The 25,491-nt window shown below is 34.9% G+C and overlaps 1 pseudogene; it reads right to left on the bottom strand.

Moving 5' to 3' along the window:
* Positions 1-1,699: 1,699 nt before the first annotated feature.
* Positions 1,700-3,331, bottom strand: LOC107912622 (GDSL esterase/lipase At2g04570-like; annotated as a pseudogene).
* Between the last annotated feature and the right edge of the window lie 22,160 nt (positions 3,332-25,491).

The following is a 25,491-nucleotide window of genomic DNA, read 5'->3' as shown; positions in this document are numbered from 1 at the left end:
TATTAAAATAAAGGGTAAACTATCAAAATAATCACTTTTGTTTACCTCAAGTCACATTTTAGTCAATTATGTTTTAAATATTACGTTTAGTCATTTATGTTACCGCGTTATAACATTTTAGTCACTAAGCCGTTAACAGTGTAAAAGTAAACTGATGGTGCAACTAGGATTTCACCATCGTTGTAGTCTTCTACAACATCAGCTTCATCATATTGTTCTTGTTGTTTTCCCTTTTGATTCGTTGCCTCCCTTTTAATCTTATTATGCAACTTATAACAGTCAAACTTAATGTGTCATTTCTTCTTGCAGAAGTTACAGGTTTTACCTCTATTTGAATATCTCGATCTACCCATAGATTTACCGCGAGGATTTCGTTCCTATATCCTTTCACGATTATCATTAGTATTTCGTTCTTATCTCCTACAAACAATGAGACCCTCTCCCTGAGAGTCGGATTTAGACACAGGATGCTTAATCTTTTCATACGATGTTAAGGAAGTATAGACTTCATCAACTGTGAGAGATTCATGACTATAAAAAATCATATCTCTAAAGGTTGAATAAGACAGGGGCAACAAACAAAGTAGAATTAACCCTAAATCTTCTTTATCGTATTGAACCTCCATGGCCTCTAGGTCTGAGAGAATTTCTTTAAACACAGTTAAGTGTTCGTGCACGACGTATTTTCCTCCAAACGATGAGCATGCGCTGCTTCATATGCAATTTGCTAGTTAGGGTTTTTGACATGCATAGTTGTTGTAGTTTTGCCCATAATGCAGCGATAGTCTTCTCCTTCATCATGTCCTGTAGAATTTCATTCGACAGATGCAGATGTAATTGCGTTAAAGCCTTTTGATATTTACGTTTCTTCTCTTTCTCCGTCAATGTCAAAGTCATCTTATCTACCCCTAGCAGGGCATCCTCCAAATCCATCTGTGCAAGAACTACTTGCATCTTTATCTGCCACAACGAGAATCTGGTGTCGTGATCCAACAGCGAAATATCATACTTTATTGTCGTCATTACTGCAATCGAAACAAACAACCCAAAAAAGCTCTAATACTAATTTATTAAAAAATTGAATGACAATAATGACAATATAGAAAGATCATAAAGAAAAAGAAAGAAAAAATAGAACACACAAATTTTACGTGGAATACCTTTAGGGGAAAAAACCACGGGTAGAGAATAAAATTCACTAATGTCGAATTCGAATGACACAAGAGGAGTTTCGACTACATTTATTTATAAGTTAAAAAAAACCCTAATTTTAATCAATGTCAAATATATTATGCTAATAAATGTTAAATATATTATACTAATAAATACTAAATCTTCTAGAAAGAAAATATATTTTGTTTAACTTTACTCGCAAGTAATCTCTTAGAATTTGGGTCACACAACTCTAACATAAGCAAATTTATTAATCAATATCAACAATGTCATACACAATGGTGGAGCTAGAAAATTATTTTGGGGGACTAAAATTAAATTGTATATTTTTATGATAGTAAAAATGTAAATTCACTATTTTAATAGTGTATATCTTTACAGTTTTTAAAAGATTAAATTAAATTTTTATCATTTTTGAAGTCAAAGTACAATTTTACCATTATTAATTTAAAATTTTATAAATTATAAAAGGCGTAAATAAAAAAATTTCATTTTAAAGGGGCCAAGGCCTCTACTAACTCCTGAGTTCCGCCAGTGGTCATATATAAATAAGTTATGAATACAAGTGTACATAATTCTAAAGATTTTGAATATGAGTAACAAGTACAAAAATAAATTTAAATAAAAATTATTTTTTTGGAAGGTAAATAAATTACAACTTAAAATTCTATTCTAAATTATTATTATTGAAGATAACATAAATAACAAATATATTAAATATAAAAATGATAAAAAAAAATCTAGAGTTATACAGATTTTTTTTTTTTTTGGCTTATATCATATAGTTGTGCATATAATTAATGTGAAAGGAACTTGGCCAAAGCATTTTGAACAATGTAAGTGGCTATGATAGAACAGGTTTTCTGAGTGGGGTGAAAAGAATCCCAAAACACAAACTTGTCGGCATTGGAACATGTAAAAGGATTTCTCCGGCTGCATGCGTATCCCATTTCGAACATCCCTGTTGCACAACATGCCACCGCCGTTACCTCGAACCCTGCCCATCCAATTATTTATATAAATAACATTTAATCTGATATCAGTTTACTTAAAACACAACTTAACAATATTAAGGCAAAAACCATACCATAAACTGCAGGCTTTTGAATCATTTTCAGCAAAATACCATAGGGATCTGAAAACACCATCTGCATTCCATGAAACTTTTTGTTCTGTTTAATCACCAAAGCATTCAGTTTCCCATTGAAATCGGCTGCCAAATTGTTGAAACTATCCACACACTCGCTTCCACCCATAAGGTTTCCGGTTCTCTCCAACGGCATACACCCCATCGGAGGCAGCCCTCCTAACGATATCTTCCGGGCTCCAAGTTCATACAGCTTCTCTGTGAAACTTGCGGCGATCCCAACCAGGAAGTTTTCGTATTCTTCGATGGTGTATTCCGATGAACGGCCTGGGATTGCGTAATAGCTCTCCAGGAAATCGTTCGTTCCCACGCTTATCAGGTATAAAGCGCCGCTGATTACGCCGTTGGCTTTCCTATCTCCCAGATAGGCTCTCAGTTTCTTTTGATAGTTCTTGTAGTACTCCTATTGTTTCCATAGTGGTATCACTGACTGAAAATTAAATTTTGAATATGCATCGTTTTATTAGAAAGAAGAAGAAGAAGAAGAAGAAGAAGAAGATGATGATGATGAAGTGCTGGAACTTACGAGGACATTGGAAGTGGCATTGTCGTAGCCGGTTGCGGCAGAAGCAAAGGTAACTCCGGTGGCGAAATCGGATATACTATAGGAAGGATCGAGGTAAGCAGGAATTGCCGGTTTGAGGCTGAAAGCATCGGAGATGAAGTCGGTTGTGATTTTGCCATTGGAAAATCTTCCCGTTGGACGCCCACCGTTGAAGTCTCGACCATAAGGTTGAAAATTGCTCCTAGCTACGGTGGGGATGTAGTTGTTATTCCCAGAATCAACTGAGGAGTCCCCGAACACTATGATTGCTGGAATTTTGCCCCCATTAACCAACACCAAAAATTGAATTGAAAGGAGCCATAAGATGTGTATCGATGGCGCCATTTGCTTCAATTCCATAGATTTTCAAACAGACTATATATATATACACAAATGTGGTAGGGGTGGGGAGGGGAGGGGAGGGATCGAGCTAACTTTCTTATTTCTTATTTTCTAACTTTCTGATGATCAAATGGTTGGAGGAGGGCTTTTATATGCATAAATATTAGTATGATGCGACCTGACCAGCTGACACAGAAAATGATAAGAATAAATAAAATGTTAAAATTTTATATGATATGCATAATTAATTTATTAAATTTTATATAAATACAAAACACCATAATTGTATGTAACTATGATATGGTAATATTTATTCCAAAAAATAAAAAATATATATAATAATTAAGATGGAATATTGGTGAAAGATTTAATAGCTACTTGAATCAGGAGTAAGTTGTACTTTGGGTGATGTAATAACGGCCAGGTTGGCTAAAGACGTCCAAACATTTGAGACAATGGTTCTTATTGCTTCAGGCTTTAGCTAAGTCCTATATCATAATTCAAGCTTTTTAATGTCTTTCATAAATACAAGCTATTAAATTTAAAGATAAATTAATAATACATTAATTTTGATTTAATCTGTAATTTAGATTTTTTTATATAAATGATTCTAAAATTTTGATTAATAATAAAAATTACTTAATTTTTTATTATATGACCTGAAATGAACAGTAAAAGTTGGTGGAGTCAAAGAGAATGATGCTACCAACATGCCACGTTAGCCACCGAAATAAAAAAAATTAATTTTTTGGTGGTGCCAAGGAGAATGGCACAACCTGTATAAATACTAAGAAAATATTGTTATTTCTCCTTGGCACCACCAAAAAGTATTTTTTTTATTCCGATGGCTGATGTGGCATGTTGGTGGCGCCATTCTCTTTGGTTTAATGGCGCCATTAATTTTTACTGTTCATTTTGGGTCATTTACCTATATCAATAATAGTGTTAACAATTTGTGAGAAATTGATCAAACCAAAATTTTATGTATAAAAATACAAAAAATCAAAGTTGCATGTATAAAATTATACATTAATTTTTTTAATTATTTCTAATTATGAGATTTATCCACAATAATTTTTTTTAATTTGATTAAAAAAAGATTAACATACTTAATTTATATTTTAAAAAATAAGATACATGATGATTTAACTTTTGTGAAATTAAACTCTATCAATAATATATGAAATAATAATTTTAAATATAACAAAATTTATTTTGACGACTTTATGATTCAAACTATTTGGAGTAGAAGTATTACATTTTTTAATCACTTATTGATAAAATTTGAAATTAATTTAATAAAGGAATCATTAAAATTAATAGCAAAAGCAATCAATTAAACACGTAAAGCATAAGGACTACTTAAATTAAAATGTGGGAAATAATTCACATTATCTAAAAAGAAAAAAAAATGTGGAGAGAGATTTATTATTGGTGGTGTTATTAGTAGATACACATGCAAGTCGTTGGTGTGTAGGTCAAGGCCTTGAATTGAAAGGGCTTTCCCAACTAGAAAGGTGGTGTTTTACCTGCAACTAACCTCTCATTTATTATATTTTTCTATGATTTTCTCTTTGGTCCTTGTCGAAACCCCTTTTTTGAGATCGATTTTATTTTTAAAAAAAATAAAAATGGAGTCGCCACTAATCCTTTTTATTTAGGTGTGATTAGATCACCTTAAAACTCATTTTAATAAAATGTTAGACTTATTAGAACGATACTTTTCGATCTACGAAATCTAGGAATTGGGTTCGAGAGCCATTTACGCACAAGGAAGGATTAGCACCCACGTAACTGTAACACCCCTAACCCGTATCCAATGCCGAAATAGGGTTACGAAGCATTACCGGACTTATAATTCAAACATTTTAAATTCATTTCTCATTCCTAACAAAAACCACTCAAATTCATTCATATAGTCCCTAACACGAGCCCTCGAGGCCCAAAATAGACATTAAAAATGGTTCGGGACTAAACCGAGTACTTAAGGAATTTTTAGAAAAACATGGAAAATTTTCAAAGTGTAGGGGACACATGCCCGTGTGGCTAGGCCGTTTGACTCACACGGCCAAGTGACACGCCCGTGTCTCAGGCCGTGTGGACATTCAAAATGGGGACACACGGCCATGTCCCAACCCGTGTCCTACCCCGTGTAACTTCCTGACTTGGGTCACACGGCCAGACCATACGCTCGTGTGCTAGACCGTGTACCCTTCGAAATGGCCACACACGCTTGTATGCCAGGTCGTGTGCTAGGCCGTGTGAAGCTACTGACTTGATTTCTATAATAGTATCAGGGGACACACGACCGTGTCACCTGGCTGTGTGTCACACACGGCTGAGACACATGCCCGTGTCTCTGCCCATGTGGACAAAAATAGGCCATTTTCCAAGCCATATTTCTCACCCAATGTGGTACCAACCTAAGCTCAACAATGCACATACAAACATGGCATAAATAAGCATTCAAAACCAACCAATATCAAGTTTATAACCTGTAATATCCACACATACAACATGATATCCATAATTACATCCATTGACCACTTATAACCTATCAAAATATGCTTCCAAAATGTGTCTAGATGGTCATCACCTATATAAGGCATTGTGCCTAAAACTTAGCATGCATACTACGTCTCAATTTCAACCATTTTGTACCCAAAATACCAAATCACAAACAAAGCATTCACATAACCACTTTACACCACATATCATAAGGCTATTTACATAAAAAAAACATATACCATATTCAAGCCAAATGAAATGGCTAAATACACAACAAAACATATAGGCTACATTAGCCAAATAACCTATACATGCCATTTAATCAAAATATAAAATCCAAAGTACCAAAATAAGAGTTTGATAGTGTGACACAGTCTCTGACAACTTCCAAACCGAGCGAGCTTCCGAATCACTATAAAACACGGGAATTAAAATGGAGTAAGCAATTAAGCTTAGTAAGTTCGTATTACTAATAAATACAACTTACCAAATCAACCACAATTTAGGTAAACAAAAATTAAAGCATAGATGCAACTTAATTTGGCCCAAAGCCTATCACATAATCACAATCATGTTAGTCAATGTGTTTATATATCAAAATATAAATTACTTCTCGTATTTCACATGAATACCTGTACTGGTTTGTATCAAACTCGTATAACCTCATATATCACTGTGCTCGTTGAACCATTTGGAATACTATCGGATACTCAGGTATCTCACACACTAAGTGCCAATACGTGGTCAAAACCACATCTATCTCATATCTCATATAGATGCTCACTCTCGAGCCATCATTAGGTCTGCTTACACAAGCTGACAGTCAAGACGTAGCTAACGGTGCTGCTTACACAAGCTGACAGTCAAGACGTAGCTAACGGTGCTGCTCACACAAGCTGTAAAGTACCGCAACACATGTCGAAAACTTAGCCACCGGTAGGACATACGAGACCAGCACCCAAAACACGATAACCCCTAATGACATGTCATTTGTATCCTATCTATTCCTAAAGTTCAATCGGGATATTTACGTCGTTGATACTTCGTCGAACATTTTCATGGAGTCTTATCATCAAAATTATAATAAAAAAGCATTTAAAACACATGTAATTTAATGCTTATTAACATACGAACTTACCTCGAATTAGTTCGGAGAAAATTGATCGATTAGTCCACTACTTTGTCCTTTTCCCGATTTAATTCTGAAAGTGGCTTTCCTTGATCTATATAATCAAATTTAACTAATTTAATTCACATTCTACTCAATTCAATCCAAAATTCATGTTATGGAAAAATTACTATTTTGACTTTATACATTTGACCTTTTTACAATTTAGTCCCTAGGCTCGTAAAATGAAATTCATGTAATTTCATTCACATCTAAGCCTAACCAAATTTACTACTTGCTCATGGCAGCCCATACACATCACAAATTCACACATTTAACACACAATTTACACATTTCTCAATTTAACCCTTAATTGACAATTTCATTAAACTCACTTAACAAAAGTTGTTTAATTAACAACAAGGATTCTTTTTCTTCCATTAAACTTCAAGAACAACTAAAATTATCTCATGGAAAAACCCTAGACTTTCAATCATTTTGCAAATTGGTCCCCTAGTTGGCTAGGTTAAGCAACAACGATTCCGAAAACATAAAAATCATCAAAAACAGGCTTAAAAATCACTTACATGCAAGGGGTTTATGTTGCTGAAATGTTAAGCTCTCCAATGGCTCTAAGTTGCTGAAATTTTTGGTGGAAATTTTCATGAGGAAGATGGCCATTTGTTTTGTTTTATTTAGTTTACTTTTAATTACCTAATTACCATTTTACCCTTACATAACTTTAAAAATTACTCAATTACCAAGCCATGCACATCCACTAACTTAATTAATGGTATAATTACCATATAAGGACTTCCACTTTAAGGTTATATAGCTATTTAACACATTTAGCTAATAGAACACAACTTTCGCACTTTACACGATATAGTCCTTTTTCCCAAATTGAGCATACAAACGGTAAAATTCTTAATGAAATTTTTGTACCATAATTCTAACATGTTGTAAACCATAAAATAATATTGAAATAAATTTTACGACCTCAGATTTGTGGTCCCGAAACTACGATTCTGATTTAACTGAAAACGGGCCATTATAGTAACGCCCAAAATTGGTACCTAGTTGATTAATTGATGTCTTAGTGTCGAGAATTTAAAATTTGAAGTGAATTTAAAACACGATCCCACCTTGCATAATGATATAATTAAAAATCACTTAAATAAATCAAAACATATGTGAAAGACCTTCTTATCTCGAGGTAAACAAAAAGGTCACGTCTCGTTAGTTAGGATACGACGTTTCAAATCCTAAAAAGTAAGCTTGCTCATTATTTGATCATTGATTAAATCTCATGTGTTTTCGCTTTAAAAAGGTCGTCCGGTTATCTAGGTTCAATGAGGATGTCGAACCCCGTAAGTTAATGCACGACTTCTCGAATCTCCAAATATGGAACATTGCCTTAATGTTAAAAATTTCCTTTATCGAATAATAATAAATGTAAGATTTAAAACACTGCGTATTTATCTTATTTGGGTATAGTACAACAATGGATAAATATATTTAAACACGATTCGTGACATGATTATAATGAAATAAAATGGAATGGTAGTGTATAAAAATGGAATGATAATATATGAAAAATAAAATGTCGTGCTAGTGAATGACAATAATATAAATATAATAATAAAACCACTTTGTAATAATAATGGCTATAATCATGTTATATTTATTACTCTAATACTAATATAAATAATTAAAGAAAAATAAATAATAACAATAACAACAAAATATGAGAATAAAAAAGAATAACATAAATTCTAAATATAAAAAGAATAAAGAAATAAATATATAAATGAATAAATATAAAGGAAGATAATTTATAAAAGATTGAAGATAAAGGACTAAATCAAAATTTAAACAAAATTAAAAGTAAAAATCATAAAATCAAATGTGCGAAAAAGGACAGGGACCAACTAGGAAATTATTCCATTATCTTTTAAATGCACCGTTCTTAGGAGACCAAATGGTCAAAGGACCGAAATGAAAAAATAATAAAATTAAATGGATAAATTTAAAAAAAAAAGACTAAAATTAGGACTAGATTGAAAAACATTTAAAAAACGGAAGGACTAAAATGAAAATATTCCCCCTTAAGAAAACACGCGAATCCTAGGGGTAGTTCGGGTCAGCTGAAATGACACCATTTCAGGTACCCATTTCCTGAAAATGGCCTAAGGACCAAAATAAAAATAAAATAAGATTAAAAAAGGAACAAGACTGTATTGGAAACTGCTTAAAAACAGAAGGACTAGGGTTGTAATTATACCCTAGTCGCAAAAAACATGCAGATCTTGAGGTCTCAGGTCAGGCAATCGGGTTGGTCTCCAAAACGGCGTCGTTTAACTCGACCTATATAAACCAAAAATTTTTACAAAAAATTCATTCTACCTATTGTTTTAAAAAAAGAATTTACAAACCATTTTCTTTCTCTCAATTTTTTAGCCCGACCTAAGGGTTCACCGTCGATCCGCCGTGACTACGCTATAGCCACCAGTTATTGACGCCAGCAACCGTCGCCTCCGACGGCCGAAGTAAATTTTTTCCTCTTTTTAGTCCCTTTTCTAAAAAACCCTTAAAACCCAAATTTAAACCGAGTATTTTCTAAAACTGAAAAAAAGAAAAAGAAAATGCGAAAAAAAACCTTCAGCCTCGCTGCGTTCATCAGACTCTCTTTAGAACCCTAATGGGTTCTAAGGTGTTCGGATTACCGAAGATAGTCCTCGACTGCGGCAGAAGATGAAACGACAGGTAAGAATCTTTGTTTTTATTTATTATTTTTTAATAAAAAATGAAAAAAAAAACTACCTTCAATTTTTGATCTTTTTTGTTTTAGAATTTTCTAGTTTTTTTTATATTTCTTTCTATGTAAAAAAACAATACATCTGGCACCTGGCTCTTATAGCTGATTTTACATATTCTTTTTCTTTTTCTTTCTCTGTTTCACTACTGTTTGTTATCTGCTATTTCTTTGTTGTCTCTATCCTTTTCCTTTCTATTTTTGTAGGTGGTGGTGGAGTCAACTGTAACGAAAGAAACCCTTTCTTTTTTGTTTTGGTGCAAGGCGGCAGGGGCGCGTTAGGCCTCGGGACGTGTAGCCTCAGGTGGCGTGATCTAGGAGAGGAGCGGCGCAGAGGCTAGGGTTTTTCCTGGAAAGTTTAGGCTACTAGACAATTGGGCCATTAGGGTTTTTCTTTGTTTTGGGCCATTTCGGCCTGACATTTTTTGTAACTGAACTATTTTTTAATTTTGGACATTATTATTTTTTGGTTTAACTTTTGTTTTATTTGTGTGTAATCTGGGCCCGAGTGAAATTGGGTCATTACAGTGCACCTATTTGCTCGTTGTCGTGTAATGAAAATGGAGCAAAGACTTTTAAGAGGGATCAATTTTGTCTGGTCTCATCGAATCTCAACCTCTTTAGTGTTCCTCTTTTCAAATAGCTTCATTCTAATCCATTGCAACTTTAGGGGTATAGGAATTGTAGTTTCAATCTACTCCACTGCAACTTTAGGGAGATAAGATTTGTAACTTGTAGCTTTAATATGTTTCACTACAACTTTAGGGAAATAAGACTCGCTATGGTAGATTTAATCCGACCCACTTCAAATTCAAGGAAATAAGACTCGCTATGGTAGATTTAGCCCGACCTACTGCAACTTCAGAGGTATAAGATTTGTCGCTTCAATCTGCTCCATTGCAACTTCAGCAACGTAAGATTTGTAGCTTCAATCTGCTCCACTGCAACTTCATGGAGATAAGATTTGTAGCTTCAATCTACTCCATTGTAACTTCAGGGAGTTAAGATTTGTAACTTGTAGCTTTAATTTGTTCCACTTCAACTTTAGGGAAATAAGATTTTCTATCTTCAATCTGCTCTAATGTAACTTCAGGGAGATAAAATTTGTAACTTATAGCTTTAATCTGTTCCACTACAACTTCAGGGAAATAAGATTTGCTACGGTGACTTTAATCTATCCCACTACTACTTCAGGGGTATAGGATTTGTGGTTTCACTGATCTATTGCACCATTTTCTGGGGAACATAACCTGTAAAATCTATTTCATGGGCCTGTATTTATGCCAAGCAATTAGGATGTTATGATCATAATGAATCAAATGCTCCTAACTAGATGTATATGAATGATATTTGTTGCATGCAGAATTTTATTTTTCGAGAATGATTCACTTTTTAATGCTTAGGTTAACATTGCTCATTGTTCGTCAATGTTCTATCATTGATGTTTTACCATGCTTTCTTGTTCAGATCTGGTATCTTTGACAGGAGACCCGAAGAAGTAATCACAATTTACACTATTCGTTCCTAAATATTTCCACCCTTAGATTTTGTTAGTTCTAACTAGTAGTCTTGTTTTCGGTCCTTGTACTATTTAAAAACCTTTTAGAGCAATATGCAAAAATCTTTTTTCTTGAATATTGTTAGTCCATTAATCATTATTTTAATGTAAAATGCTTGAAAACGGTTGTAATAATGGACGAGATCAAAATCTATTGGGAGCAAAGCTCGAAATGAATATATTAATCAAAATAGCAAACGTTGCTAAAATAAAAAATGAGTAAGATAAAAATAGGTGCCCCAAATATCGCAGCATGAGCTTCTTTGCACAAACTTCTCGAGAACTATTTTAAGCTTGATGTGTTTAGAAGATCTAGAGTACTTTGTTGATGCCCCAAGATGTAATGTTTCTCCTTGTTATTTCTGAGGGGACAAGACTACCACATGCCCTATCTTCGATCTAAATCTGAGCTGCTCTTTCCTGTGTTTTTAATTCAAAACCCCTTTGGTTTCAATGCGCCCTTTTACAAGTTTTCGCCTTGGCCTCTCCCTTTTTTTTAGGTGAAGTATTTCTTGACTGAATCTGAATTCACAAGGTTAGGCAGGTTTTTCCATCAATCTCGGTCAAAATCAGCGCTCCTCTAGAAAAATGTATTCTTTACCACATAAGGTCCTTCACAGTTTGACATTCATTTTCCTCTAAAGTCTTTTTGTATGGAAGGATATTTTTCAATACCAGGTCCCCCTCATGGAATTACCTGGGCGAACCTTTTTTCATAAGCTCGCATAATTCATTTTTGGTACACCTGGTCATGACGGATAGCATTTAGCCTCTTCTCTTCGATTAAATTCAACTAATCATATCGAGATTGGATCCATTCTGCTTCATCTAACTTCAGCTCTAACAAAACTCAGAGGGAAAGAATCTCGACTTCAATGGGCAAAACTGCCTCCATTCCTTAAACCAATGAGAAAGGCGTTGCCTCAGTGGAGGTTCTAATAGACATTCGATAAGCATAGATGGCAAATGGTAACTTCTCATGCCAATCTTTATAAGTCTCTATCATTTTCCCTACGATCTTCTTAATGTTCTTATTGGTTGCCGCCACTACACCAGTTATTTTTGGGCGATATGGTGATGAGTTGTGATATTTGATCTTGAATTGACTACAGACCTCCACTATCGTACTGCTATTTAAATTCAATGCTTTGTCAGATATAATTCTTTCTGACATCTCATATCGACATATAATCTCTTTCTTTAAGAATTTGCTAACTGCCGATTTTGTGACATTAGCATATGAGGCAGCTTCTACCCATTTAATGAAGTAATCAATGACCACGAAGATGAATTTTTACCCATTGGAAGCTTTTGGCGAGATTGACCCAATGACATCCACGCCCCACATAGAGAAGGCCATAGAGAAGTCATAACATGAAGAGGTGATTGAGGCACATGAATTTTGTCTCCATAAATTTGGCACTTATGACATCTCTTGGCATAACTGATACAATCTCCTTCCATGGTGGACCAATAATACTCAAACCTTATTATTTGCCCAACCATTGTAAAACTATTATGGACTTCTTCCAAAATCTTCTTGGCCTCAACGGCGTCTACACATCTTAGTAGCACCTGATCTTTTCTTCTTTTGTATAGGATCTCCTTATCTAAGACATAGTCATTAGCCAGTTTTCTCAGCGTCCTTTTATCACTCTCGATTGCCTGGTCAAGGTATTCACGATTCTTCACATATCGCAGTATATCGAGGTACCAAGGGTAGTCATCATTTTCTTCTTCCTCGATGTTGTAACAATAAATTAGAGTATCATAAATATGCATCTGAATAGGTTTTACATCCTCTTGCTTGTTCAGTTTGACCATGGAAGCTAAGGTAGCCAGGGCATCAGCCATTTGATTTTCATCTCACGGGAGGTAGCAGAAGGTGATGTCATCAAACTCTTTAATTAACTCTAGGACCAACTTTCTATACTCAATCAACTTAGGATCTCTTTTCTCCCACTCACCTTTGAGTTTATAGATCATTAGTGCAGAATCTCCATATACATCTAGTACTTTGATCTTGCATTCTATGGCTGTACGGATACCCATGATGCATGCTTCGTATTCTGCCATATTGTTTGTGCAATCAAAATCCAATTTACTAGTAAAGGGATAATGGTCTCTGTTTGGGGATACCAAGACTGCCCCGATTCTATTACCCATAGCGTTTGAAGCTCCGTCAAAATTTAATTTTCAAATATATTCGTCATGAGCATCTTCTTCAGTGGTTGCAACATACATCAAATCTTCATTTGAGAAATTAAAATTCAAAGGCTCGTAATCTTCTAGAGCTTCACTGGTTAGAAAATTTGCTATTACAGTCCCTTTTACTGCATTTTGGTTTACATAGACTATATCAAATTCAGAAAGTAGAATTTACCATCGGGTTATTCTTCTATTTAGAGCAGTCGACTCCATCATATACTTTAGAGGGTCTATTTTTGAGATGAGCCAAGTTGTGTGGTATAACATGTATTGTCTTAGTATTTGGGTTGTCCAGATTAAAGCGAAACACAACTTTTCAATCGGCGAGTATCTTGTCTCGCATTCAGTGAACTTCTTACTGAGGTAGTATCTCACTCTTTCTTTCCTTACTGACTCATCATTTTAGCCCAGCACGCATCCTATAGAATGTCTAAATACTGCCAAGTACAATATCAGCGGCTTATCTAGGCTAGGTGGCATCAGTACTAGAGCATTATACAAGTAATGTTTGACCTTACCGAAGGTTTTCTAGCATTCCTCATCCCATACACTTTGATTATGTTTCTTAATAAGACAGAAACTAGGGTTGCATTTCTCGGTTAGTTGTGAAATGAATTGGGAGATGTAATTTAATCTCCCTAAGAAACCCCGGACCTTCTTTTGATTGCGCAACAGAGGTAACTCTTGTATAGTATTGACTTTGTTTAGGTCGATCTCAATCCCCTTTTTGCTGACTACGAATCCTAGTAATTTTTCTGACCTAGCCTCGAAGGTACATTTTACTAGAATTTTCTCAACCTCAAAAACAGTTTTCTTAGGACTTGTATATGCTCATTTTTTGTTCGGGATTTTACAATCATGTAATCGACATAAACCTCGATTTTGTGTGCATCATATCATGAAACAGAGTTACCATGGCACTTTGATATGTCGCTCCTGTATTTTTCAGTCCGAATAACATCATTTTATAGCAAAATGTTCCCTATATGGTTACGAATGTGGTCTTTTCCATATCTTGAGGATGCATATTTATTTGGTTGTAACCGGAAAAGTCATCCATGAGGGAGAACAGTAAATAACATGCCGTATTGTCCACTAAGGTGTAAATGTAAGGTAACGGGAAATTGTCCTTCGGGCTGGCTCTGTTTAAATCTCTATAGTCTACACACATTCGTAATTTTCCATATTTTTTTATGGATGAGGACTATATTGGCTACCCATTCTGAGTATATAACCACTTGTAGGAAACCAACGTTGAATTGCTTCTTGTCCTCTTCTTTTATTTTCAACAGGACATCGGGCCTCATCCTTCAGAGTTTCTATTGAACTGGCTTGCATTCTTCCTTTATGGGGAGTCAGTGTACTATGATATCGGTACTTAGCCCAGGCATGTCTTGATACGACCATGCAAAAACATCTTTGAATTCTTGGAGTAATTCAATAAGGTCTCGCTTTGTCTCTACAGTGATGCAAGCCTTGATCTTTACCTCTTTCTTTTCTTATTTGTCTCCTAAGCCCACAATTTCTACTGACTCTTTGTAAGGTAGGATTTATTTCTCATCTTGTTCTACCATCTTTAACAAATCAGGAGATAGGTTACAATTTCAACTGTCTTCAAAGTCCTGAGGTTCCTTTGGACGCATATCTTGCTCAAAAGGAAATTCTAAATCAGTAACAGCATCGCTCGTATCATTGATATATAGAGACCTGTTATAGGAACGAAGGAAGACCTAAAGAAATGAATCTAAGAATAATTATCTGTGTGTTATGAGTATGAATGAAATGAGAACAATAAAAGAATATTTACCAAAATGAGACACAAAGATGTATTTTATCGAAATAAAAATATTGGACATATGCATTCTCACAAAATGATTCTTATTGCTTCCAGGCTTAGAGCAATGAGTGTATTTTGAACATTACTCTCAATTAGTTCTAAAAATTACAGGAATCTCTTCTGCAGTCCAATTGTTTAAAACACTTCCGGGGATATAAGAACGAATGCCTGATAGGTTCTCCCCCATTCCTTCTTTGGATATAGCATTGATGCTCAAGTTTCCCAACATTATTTTTGGGCTTTCTTTTTCTGACATTTTTCATTTAGGATAAATGATTTCTCCTGACACGAACATTTTGGATAAATGGGGAAAGGTTATCGGTTCCTATTTGACCTCTCACCCACTTATTCGTGCTCTCATTCTTTCTTGTTTCTTCTCTAGCTCTTTCTTCCTTTATTTCAGATCTGGCTTGTATCCTAAGCCAAAGCGGTCTTACTTATCTATTAGGATTGATACCTCGACCCTTTCTTGAAGGTATTTTCTGAGTTCTCTTGTAGGTAAGGCTTATTTTCCAACCGTTATTTGCAGACCCATCCTCGTGATTTTGGATATTTTTAGCACCAGGATTTTGTTTCATTCGACAATAAAAGTTGTATTAACAAATTCTAATGATCGAAAGGAACATTCTATTACCTCTTCATCCGCTCCTATATATGGTGCGTCACTAGTTACAGATGCAATAATATCCTCTTTAGTGTTTATCGTCACCAGTCAACCCTCTGTTACCAACTTCAATTTTTGGTGTAGTGACGACGGTATTGCCCCAGCCAAGTGAATCCAATGCCTCCCTAACAAGCAATTATAAGAGGGCTTGATATCTGTTATCAAAAAGTCTATCTCGTATGAGTTTGGACTAATTAAAAAAGGTATCTCAATCCTTCCCATCACCCCATTTTTCTACTATCGATTACTCTCACTATGTTTTAGCACGTCTTCATATGAGAGCTATCCACTGGCAATCTATTCAGTATGGATAGAGGCAAGACGTTCAGCACAAATCTATTATCGATTAACACCCCTGGCAATGTACATCCTTTGCAGTGGGTAGTGATATGTAGGGCCTTCATGAATCTCATGCCCTCTAGAGGTATTTCATCATCATTGAAAAAGATGAAATTGTTGGCACTTAGATTGTTAACCAAACGGTCTACCTTGTTCACAGAGATAACATCAGTGACATAAGTTTCATTCAGCACCTTCATCAACACGTTACGATGTGTCTCTAAGCTCAAGAGAAAAGCTAGTATTAATATGCAAGCTAGTTCTTTGTGTAGCTATTCTACAACACTATACTCGCTATGCTTTAAAAATTTCAAGAATTCTTTAGCCTCGTTTTTAGTTACTAGTTCGTTTACAAGTGATTCAAGCCTAGCCGTCTTTTCTTTTTTATGCTCAACTGTCAGGGTTTTTCCTTTAGTAGGCTCGGTTCTTGCACTTGCAGGGTCATAGCGCCTCCTACTACGCATGAAGAAACTAATATCCTGACCCTCTTCTGAAGTGCTAACTGAGTTCTTTTCTGCCGGGATCATCATGTTACAGTTTTAATTCCATGAAACTCTTATGCTGTCATTGTAAGGAAAAGCCACGGGTTTCTGAATTATGACTCTTAGCACAGCTTGTGTTATTGCTTCATTATTTTTTGCCCATGAAATAATCACCACCGGGTTGTTGACCTTGTAGACCTTCTCTGTTGATCCTTCCTCTAAGATGCAGATGTCTCCTCATTCCGAGCCTTTGACATCTTTAAAGAATTCTAACTCCTTGTTATCCATCAAACTTTGCACCAAAGCTCTCAATTCAGTGCACTCTTGTATCTCATGAACTTCTTCAGCGTGGAACTCACAGTAGCTTCTCATCCCTTTAGGTACCTCCTTCGAATCTTGAACGATAAATCCCACGTCTATCATTTTTTCCAAACCCAATTTAGTGGGGTTTTTACTTTCGCCGCATCAGTTTTGTTCATCTTTCCTCCTCTCTCAATTATCGCGTTTACCCCTTGATCTAAATGACTGGGTAACAGATTTCCTACCACATTAAATCCTGACGGATCATCGAACTTTACGTTCCCCATCTTGATAAACTTTTCAATCAACTTTTTAAATGCAGTGCAATTCTCAATTGAGTGTCTTATTATTCCTGCATGGTACTCGCATTAAGCATTCGCATCATACCATTTTGAGAACGAAGGTTGCATAGGTTTTAAGTAAAATGGGGATATCACATGCGCATTGAAAAAATTTTGATATAACTCTTTCTATGTCATGGGGATGGGTGTGAATTGGAGTTTTTCCTTATTTGGCCTTAAGTTAGATTCTTGCCTCGAAGGGCCTTGATGGTTGGTTGTCACGGTCCTTGGTTGGCCTACAGTGACCGATTTTGAATAGCTCTTATTATACACACTCGCGGTGTTCACTTCATTTTTCTTTTTCTTTGGGGCTGACCTTTCGATGTTTTCCCCTGCGTATATTTTCCCACTTCTTACTGTATTTTTGATCATTTTTCCGGACACTATTATATTTGAGAAGCTCTTGGTAGCACTTCCCAACATATGGTTAATGAACGGGGCTTTCAGTATGTTTATGAAAAATATTGTTGCCTCCTTCTCTATAAGAGGTGGTTAGACTTGCGTTTCCACATTTCTCCATATCTGAGCATACTGTCTAAAGCTCCCACTGTGCTTCTTTTCCATTTTTTACAGCGTAAGTCTATCGGGTGTTATGTCAGTCACATGGTGTATTGTTTCATGAAAGCTTATGCCAGGTCTTTTCATGAGTTGATTTTGGCACGGCTTAGCTAGTTGTACCACTTGGCAGCTGAACCGATCAGACTATCCTAGAAGTAGTGGATTAACAATTGGTCGTTATTGACGTATCCAGTCATTCTTCGGCATAACATTGTGATATGAGATTCAGGAGAACTAGTCCCATTGTACTTTTTGAATTCTAGAGTTTTTAATTTTGGTGGGAGTACTAGAACTGAGACTAAGCTCAACTCGTTAGCATCAACCCCACAAAGGTTGTTAGCATTCTCCATAGCTCTGAATTTCTCCTCCAACTACTTGCACCAATCTTCCAGCTGTTTCGGTAATTCTACTCTTGCTCTATCCATTTCAGCCATGTCGTCCAAATCAGGAACAACTAGGTTGGTCAGATTATCCCCGAGATTGGAACCTGAACCTATTGGGTAATTCACCGATGCTAAGGTATCGACTTGATATTGTTGAGGTCTTATGGTGACGGGTACCCTTCGTGGATTTGTATCTGGTTGGGCCTGGACATTTACAGGGGTAAAGCCTTGAGGGTATGTATGGTCTTCATTATCATCCCCTGAGTTAACCACAGTGCTTTTCCCTTTTTTGATCCCTCCAGCTGGCAATTGTGTCAACTGGCTTATCATACTTTGTTGAGATTCTTGCATTTGTTCCCTCATGTGTTGCTGTACTTTAGCTAATGTTCTTGCAGTTGCGCTTGCAACTGATCTTGCATGTTTTTTTGAATTTGTTCTAATCTGTCTAATCTTTGATCCATTGCTTCAGTTTTGCCGCGGGTATCGTAACGATATTCAGTTGGTAGATTCTTATTGGTTTCTAGGGTAACTATCATAATTTCAATTAATTAGGTTCTTTTTATGAAATTTAATGCATATGATGAAACGAAATGCTGATGAATGAAATGGATGCAAAAAAAGGCATTGATTCTGATTCAATTCTATTAGAACAACTTTACGAGAAAACAAATCTCTTTATATAAAACAGATATATTTTACATATACAGCCTTGCCCTAATACTCAAAGCCTTGACTTTCTTAAGAAGCCAAGCTAATTCTCAGCCCCTATCTGATTCTAATTCGTATTTTAAGCTCAGCATGTCAATTTAAACCACTAGGATTTGGAAATGGTTGGAAACTTTTCGTACTTGAGTCACAACTCGCTCGTGATGTGATCTCTATCCCTAATCTTACCTTGAGAGCGTTGGAGTTGCTTTTTCCAGTGTTTATTGTTCGTTTCAAGAAACTCAACTCGAAGTTCACAATTTTGTAGTGCGGCATAGAACTCTTTTATTTTTTCCTTCAACTCTTCAATCTTATTTAGGCTTGCTTTCAACTCAATTGTGGAGTTACAACCACGATAGTGGTGCACTGACCTTTCTAATTCTGCTACTCGGGCCCTCAATCCAACCTTTTCATTTCGGCTTTCTAATAAATTCCCTTTTAGAGTATTTTCTCGAACTTGAGTAGCTTGGAATTTCTTTTCCCACTAATCAACTCTAATATTTTCTTATTTGATTTCTTACCGCCACTATTTCGATGTCTTACCCAATCAGGCAATCCTCATCGACAAACACAGTTTCTTATAATCTGCTTTTAAGCTATCCAAGTCTTCTTCAGCCTTATTATTTCATTTTCTCATTTTCTCAGCTTTTAACTTCTGGACGTCGACATCTAATCCTAGTCGTATCTTTTCCTCTTCCAATTGTTTTATTTTTTCCCAGCTCTGAACTCCTCTTTTCCAAGTGTTTTCTTGACTTGACACAGGGTTATTGTCATTGACTCTTTTACCCTACCACCAATCATATTCGGGGGTCGCCATGAGATTTGTAGCAAATCTTTTCATTTTGTGAGTTCAATTCCAAGCGTTCAATATTTCACGAACCTTCTTCTTGTAATTATCACTTTTGTATGCAAACTCACACTGAGCCAGCCCTTGCCTTGCTGGTATAAACTAGCTCGACCTATACTGCCTCAATAGAAGTAGAGGGGCATATCCAATAGCTCTATATATCTCGAGTAAAGGGACACAGTCGAAGTCTCTACATCGGTACAAAATCTCATCAGAGATCATCTAATGGGCCTTCCATTCAACGTCTTCGTCTTGGAGACCTTGAAGAATTACCATCCACTTTTCTTCTGAAATGTTGTCTCGCCTTGGGGTAGCCACTAACTCTTTCAACGGAGAGTAGTTCTTAGAGAATACTCGATAATAAACCTTTTCTATCTTCCAAAAGTGGCTATGGAACCATGCTAACAAGAGCTGCGTACACCCAATAAACCTTCATTCACTCGCTCTCTGACATGCACTCAAAGATCTGAAGGTTTCGGCCAAAATTACCAGGACGGGCATGACCCTTTTGTCAAGTCGGTCAAATAGATTTGAAATTACCTCATTTATGTGCCTTAGTGCTTTGGGGAAGATGGTCAGCCTGTAAATACTCAAGGCGAAGATGTCGACTCTTTTCTTTGTATCCAGATGTACCTAGATCAAATCTCGTAAACTTTTTCAAGGGATGTATTTACTGTCTCCCTTTTGTTTCATTTGGGCTACGACCCATTGCTCGCTCATCCAAGTTATACTCATTAGCTTTTTTAAGAAAGTCGAGACGTTGGCGGCTCTAGAATAAGTTTTGTCGGCTTGGATCATCGAGCAACAGAGTAAAGTTGTGTACTCTTCTACGGTTGGCACCAAATCTACCTTCTCAAAAGTAAAGCTGCTATAAGCCAGATTCTAATACTAGGCAAGAGCTCGGTATAAGTGCTTATCCACTTTGACCTCGAGTAAATAAAGCAAATCACTATAGTTACGGTAGAATAACTGATTGGTTTCGTCATCCCATTGGTCTCATACCTCTTTCAACTTTTGTAGGTTATTTTGAGTCACACTAATTCAAGTGAAATCCCATAGTTTTGATATATATCCCTCCGTCAAGCTGTCGCCTTTCTCTTGTTGTGTCTTATCGGACCATATTCAGACTGCCGCACTGTCTTCCACTCTATCAAGAAATCCTTTTTCCATGACAAGCTCTCTATTTAGCAACTAAATGTTAATCAACACCCTTTTCTATTATGAAAATGAAATACAATCACAACCAAACAAAACAAACAAGTTCGTACATTTCATACAAAGTTAGAATTCAAAGTAAGAAATAATAGAACACCTATTCGGGTGACCACTAGAGGTTTGATATGGTTCTAACTAGGGTAGGCTCTTAGGGCTCATTATATGTGGTTCGATTCTAAAGTAAGGGTACCTGAACCAGCAGATCCCTCGATCTTCACCCATTATAGGCTCATATGGACCGAGTTTAGTTTAGGGAAATACATTTCCCTATGGCTTTACGGAGATAAAAATCTCACGAAGACATAGGTACGGATGTATTCCGAAAGTGATCCACTATCTTATACGGAGGTGAAAACCTCATGAAGGAATAATTTTTCACTCCCACTTAACAAGGGAAAAATCAAACGATTATGTAATGCAATATGCAGAAATACACCAAGAGCAACTCTCAAACCAATAAAACATATGCCTTAGATTGCTATGTAACCTGAGCTATCAAAGACAAAACATGAAGGATGAAATGCAATAAAGGGATCGTTAATTTAAACCAAATTATCAACTTTTGACAAAAAGACCAAAAAGTAATCAACTCGCGACTTGACTCTATCATTTTGTCCCTAGTGGAGTCACCAAGCTGTCGAAACCCCTTTTTTGAGATCGACTTTATGTTTAAAAAAAAAGAAAATTAAGTTGCCACCAACCCTTTTTCTTTAGGTGTGATTGGATCACCTTAAAACTCATTTTAATAAAATGTTAGACTTATTAGAATGATACTTTTGATCTACAAAATCCATGAATTGAGTTCGGGATTCGATTACGCACAAGGAAGAATTATCACCTCGTAACGCCCAAAATTGGTACCTAGTTGATTAATTGATGTCCTAGTCTCGATAATTGAAAATTTGAAGTGAATTTAAAACACGATCCCACCTTGCATAATGATATAATTAAATTCACTTAAGTAAATCAAAACATATGTGAAAGGCCTTCTTATCTCGAGGTAAACAAAAAGGTCACGTTCCGTAAGTTAGGACACGACGTTTTGAATCCTAAAATATAAGCTTGCTCATTATTTGATCATTGATTAAATCTCATGTGTTTTCGTTTTAAAAGGGATGTTCGGTTATCTAGGTTCAAGGAGGATGTTGGACCTCGTAAGTTATGGCACGACTTCTCGAATCTCCAAATACGAAACATTGCCTTAATTTTAAAAATTTCCTTTATCGAATAATAATAAATGTAACATTTAAAACAACGCGTATTTATCTTATTTGGGTATAGTACAACAATGGATAAATATATCTAAACACGATTCGTGACATGATTATAATGAAATAAAATGGAATGGTAGTGTATAAAAATGGAACGATGATATATGAAAAATAAAATGTCGTGCTAGTGAATGACAATAATATAAATATAATAAGAAAACCACTTCGTAATAATAATGGTGATAATCATGTTATATTTACTACTCTAATACTAATATAAATAATTAAATAAAAATAAATAATAACGATAATATAACAACAAAATATGCGAATAAAAAAGAACAACACTAATTCTAAATATAAAATGAATAAATATAAAGGAAGATAATTTATAAAAGATTGAAAATAAAGGACTAAATTGAAATTTAAACAAAATTAAAAGTACAAATCATAATAAAATAAATAAATTAAACAATAAAATAGAGTAAAGGACTAAAATCAAATGCGCGAAAAAGGATAGGGACTAACTAGGAAATTATTCCTCTATCTCTAAAACGCACCATTCCCAGGAGACCAAATGGTCAGAGGACCGAAATGAAAAAACAATAAATTTAAAAGGATAAATTTAAAAAAATAAAAGGCTGAAATTAGGACCAGATTGAAAAATATTTAAAAAGTGGAGGGACTAAAAATGTAAATATTCCCTTTTAAAAAACACGCGGATCCTAAGGGTGGTTCGGGTCGGCTGAAATGACACCATTTCAGGTTCCCATTTCCTGAAAATGGCCCAAGGACCAAAATAAAAATAAAATAAAATTAAAAAAGGAATAGGACTTGATTGGAAACTGCTTAAAAATGGAAGGACTAGGGTTGCAATTATACCATAGTCGTAAAAACACGCGAATCCTGAGGTGTCGGGTTGGTCTCCAAAACGATGTCATTTTAGGACTTATGAACGCCGATCAAAATGGCATCGTTTAACTTGACCTATATAAACCAAAAATTTTTACAAAAAATTCATTCTGCCTATTGTTTTAAAAAACAATTTTAAAAACCATTTTCTTTCTCTCAGTTTTTTAGTCCGGCCTAGGGGTTCACCGTCGATCCACCACGACTCCACCATAGCCGCCGATCATCCATGACGGCAACCGTCGCCTCTAGCAGTCGGAGTAAAAAATTTGCCCTTTTTAGTCCTTTTTCTAAAAAACCCTCAAAACCCAGATTGAAACCGAGCATTTTATAAATCCAAAAAAAAAGAAAAAGAAAATGTGAAGGAAAACCTTCGGCTTCACCGCGTTCATCGAACTCTCGTCAGAACCCTAATGGGTTTAAAGGTGTTTGGGTTGCCGGAGATAGTCGTTGTAACAACCCATTTTTAGTGAAATCAGAACAGTGGTTTCGGGACCACAAATCCTAGTCCAGAGGAAAAATTATTTTAATATTATTTTATTATATGCATTATAATTGAAATATCATTTGAAATTTCGTAGAGAAATTTTATTGGTTGCATGTCTATTTAGATGGAAAGGACCAAATTGCATAAAATGCAAAAGTTGAGTTCTAATAGCTTTAGGTATCAAATAGTTATGGGATTCAAAATTGGAAATAAATCATTAAGAGGAGTTAGTAGATAAGTATGATGATTCATCCATAAAAAATTAAATAAAGAAAAAGACAAAATTGAAAAGATGAAAAATAATAAAATAAAAGAAAATATCATCATATTATCATCTTTCTCAAATGAAAATCCATGGAAACCCTAGCTATGGTTATTGAGTTCTAGCAAGCTTATTTTGCTTAATTAGGTATGTTTTCTTGTCCCGTTTTTAGTAACTTTTATATTTCCGATATCATAATAGCTTAATTTAGCTATCTCGAGGATTGATTTGCAAAGTTATCAAAGTACTAGGGTTTTTCTATGGATGAGTATGTATGAATTATGAAATTTATGGTAGAAAATAAAAGGTTTTTGATAGATAAACAACTTTTGTAAAGTGAATTTTGATGAAATTGTGATGTAGGGACTAAATTATAAAGATGTAAAATTCATGAAAAAATTCTAAATTTTATGAAATACATGGGTTGTTAATGTTACATGTAAAAATCGGTTAGGCTTGGAATAAGGGTTAGATTGCATGAATTTCATTTTCTGAGCCTAGGGACGAAATCGTAATTTTTCCTAAGATGTGAATTGGATTGAATTGAATATGAATTGTATTAAATTGAGTTAAATTTACTCGTATAGATTCGGATAGACAAAATACGGAATTAGATCGAGGAAAAGAGAAAGTGTCTGTAATAGCCTAAATTCAAGGTTATCGGAACAGTGATTTCATAACCACAAATCCAATTTAAAGAGAAATTTATTTTAATATTTTTTGCATGAATATTGATATGATAGGAAAATCGTATGAAAATATCGATAGAAAAATTTTACCGATTTAGTGGTTAGTTAGAAAAAGAAATTATTGAAGAAATTGGGTAAAAACAAGGTATCGAGACCTTGATCTTATAAAACCGAGTCGGAAATATTTTTATAAATATTTATGAAATGTTAGTAATATGGTATTAAAATTTCGTTAGAAAATTTTAATGTTTGGGTAGTCAATTAAGTGAAAAGAACTAAATTGAAAAAGGTGTAAAAGTTACTAGAAGGATTAAATAGCTCAATTGTTAAATGAGGAGGGACATAAATTGTAAATAAGCCCAAAAGGAGATATTTTGGCCGGCATAAGCTGTGAAAAATCAGGAGAAGTAGTGAAATGAGGGTAAAATGGGAAAATAACAAATTTTACTAACATAAAAATGGGACCAAATTGGAATATCTAGAATTCTCTTTATTTTTCTGCATTCTCATTAGCCAAAAACGTCCTAAGGGTTTATTCAAGCTGGTTTTTCATAATTTTTGCACCAAGTGAGTTATTCCTTGCCTTTTTCTTGTAATTTTTGTGTTTCTAAGACTTTTACAACTAGGTCCTATTACTAAATTCATTAGTTTTTGATTTTATGAATGAAATTGAAAGTTTATATGAATATGTGCTGGAAGTTTATGATTAAATAGCATGAAATTGAAGCTTTAATTTGTTTATGAGATGATTTTATTAGGTAATTTCAATAGAAATTGATTTGTAGGACTTAATTGTGAAAAAGTTTGGAATTAAAGTCTAGTGCTAAAATTATGATTTCCAAAGGTTATAAAATAGTTT

Source organism: Gossypium hirsutum, chromosome D11, assembly GCF_007990345.1.
Source record: "Gossypium hirsutum isolate 1008001.06 chromosome D11, Gossypium_hirsutum_v2.1, whole genome shotgun sequence".
Taxonomy (NCBI): domain Eukaryota; kingdom Viridiplantae; phylum Streptophyta; class Magnoliopsida; order Malvales; family Malvaceae; genus Gossypium; species Gossypium hirsutum.
This window is presented reverse-complemented; position numbering and strand designations above follow the sequence as displayed.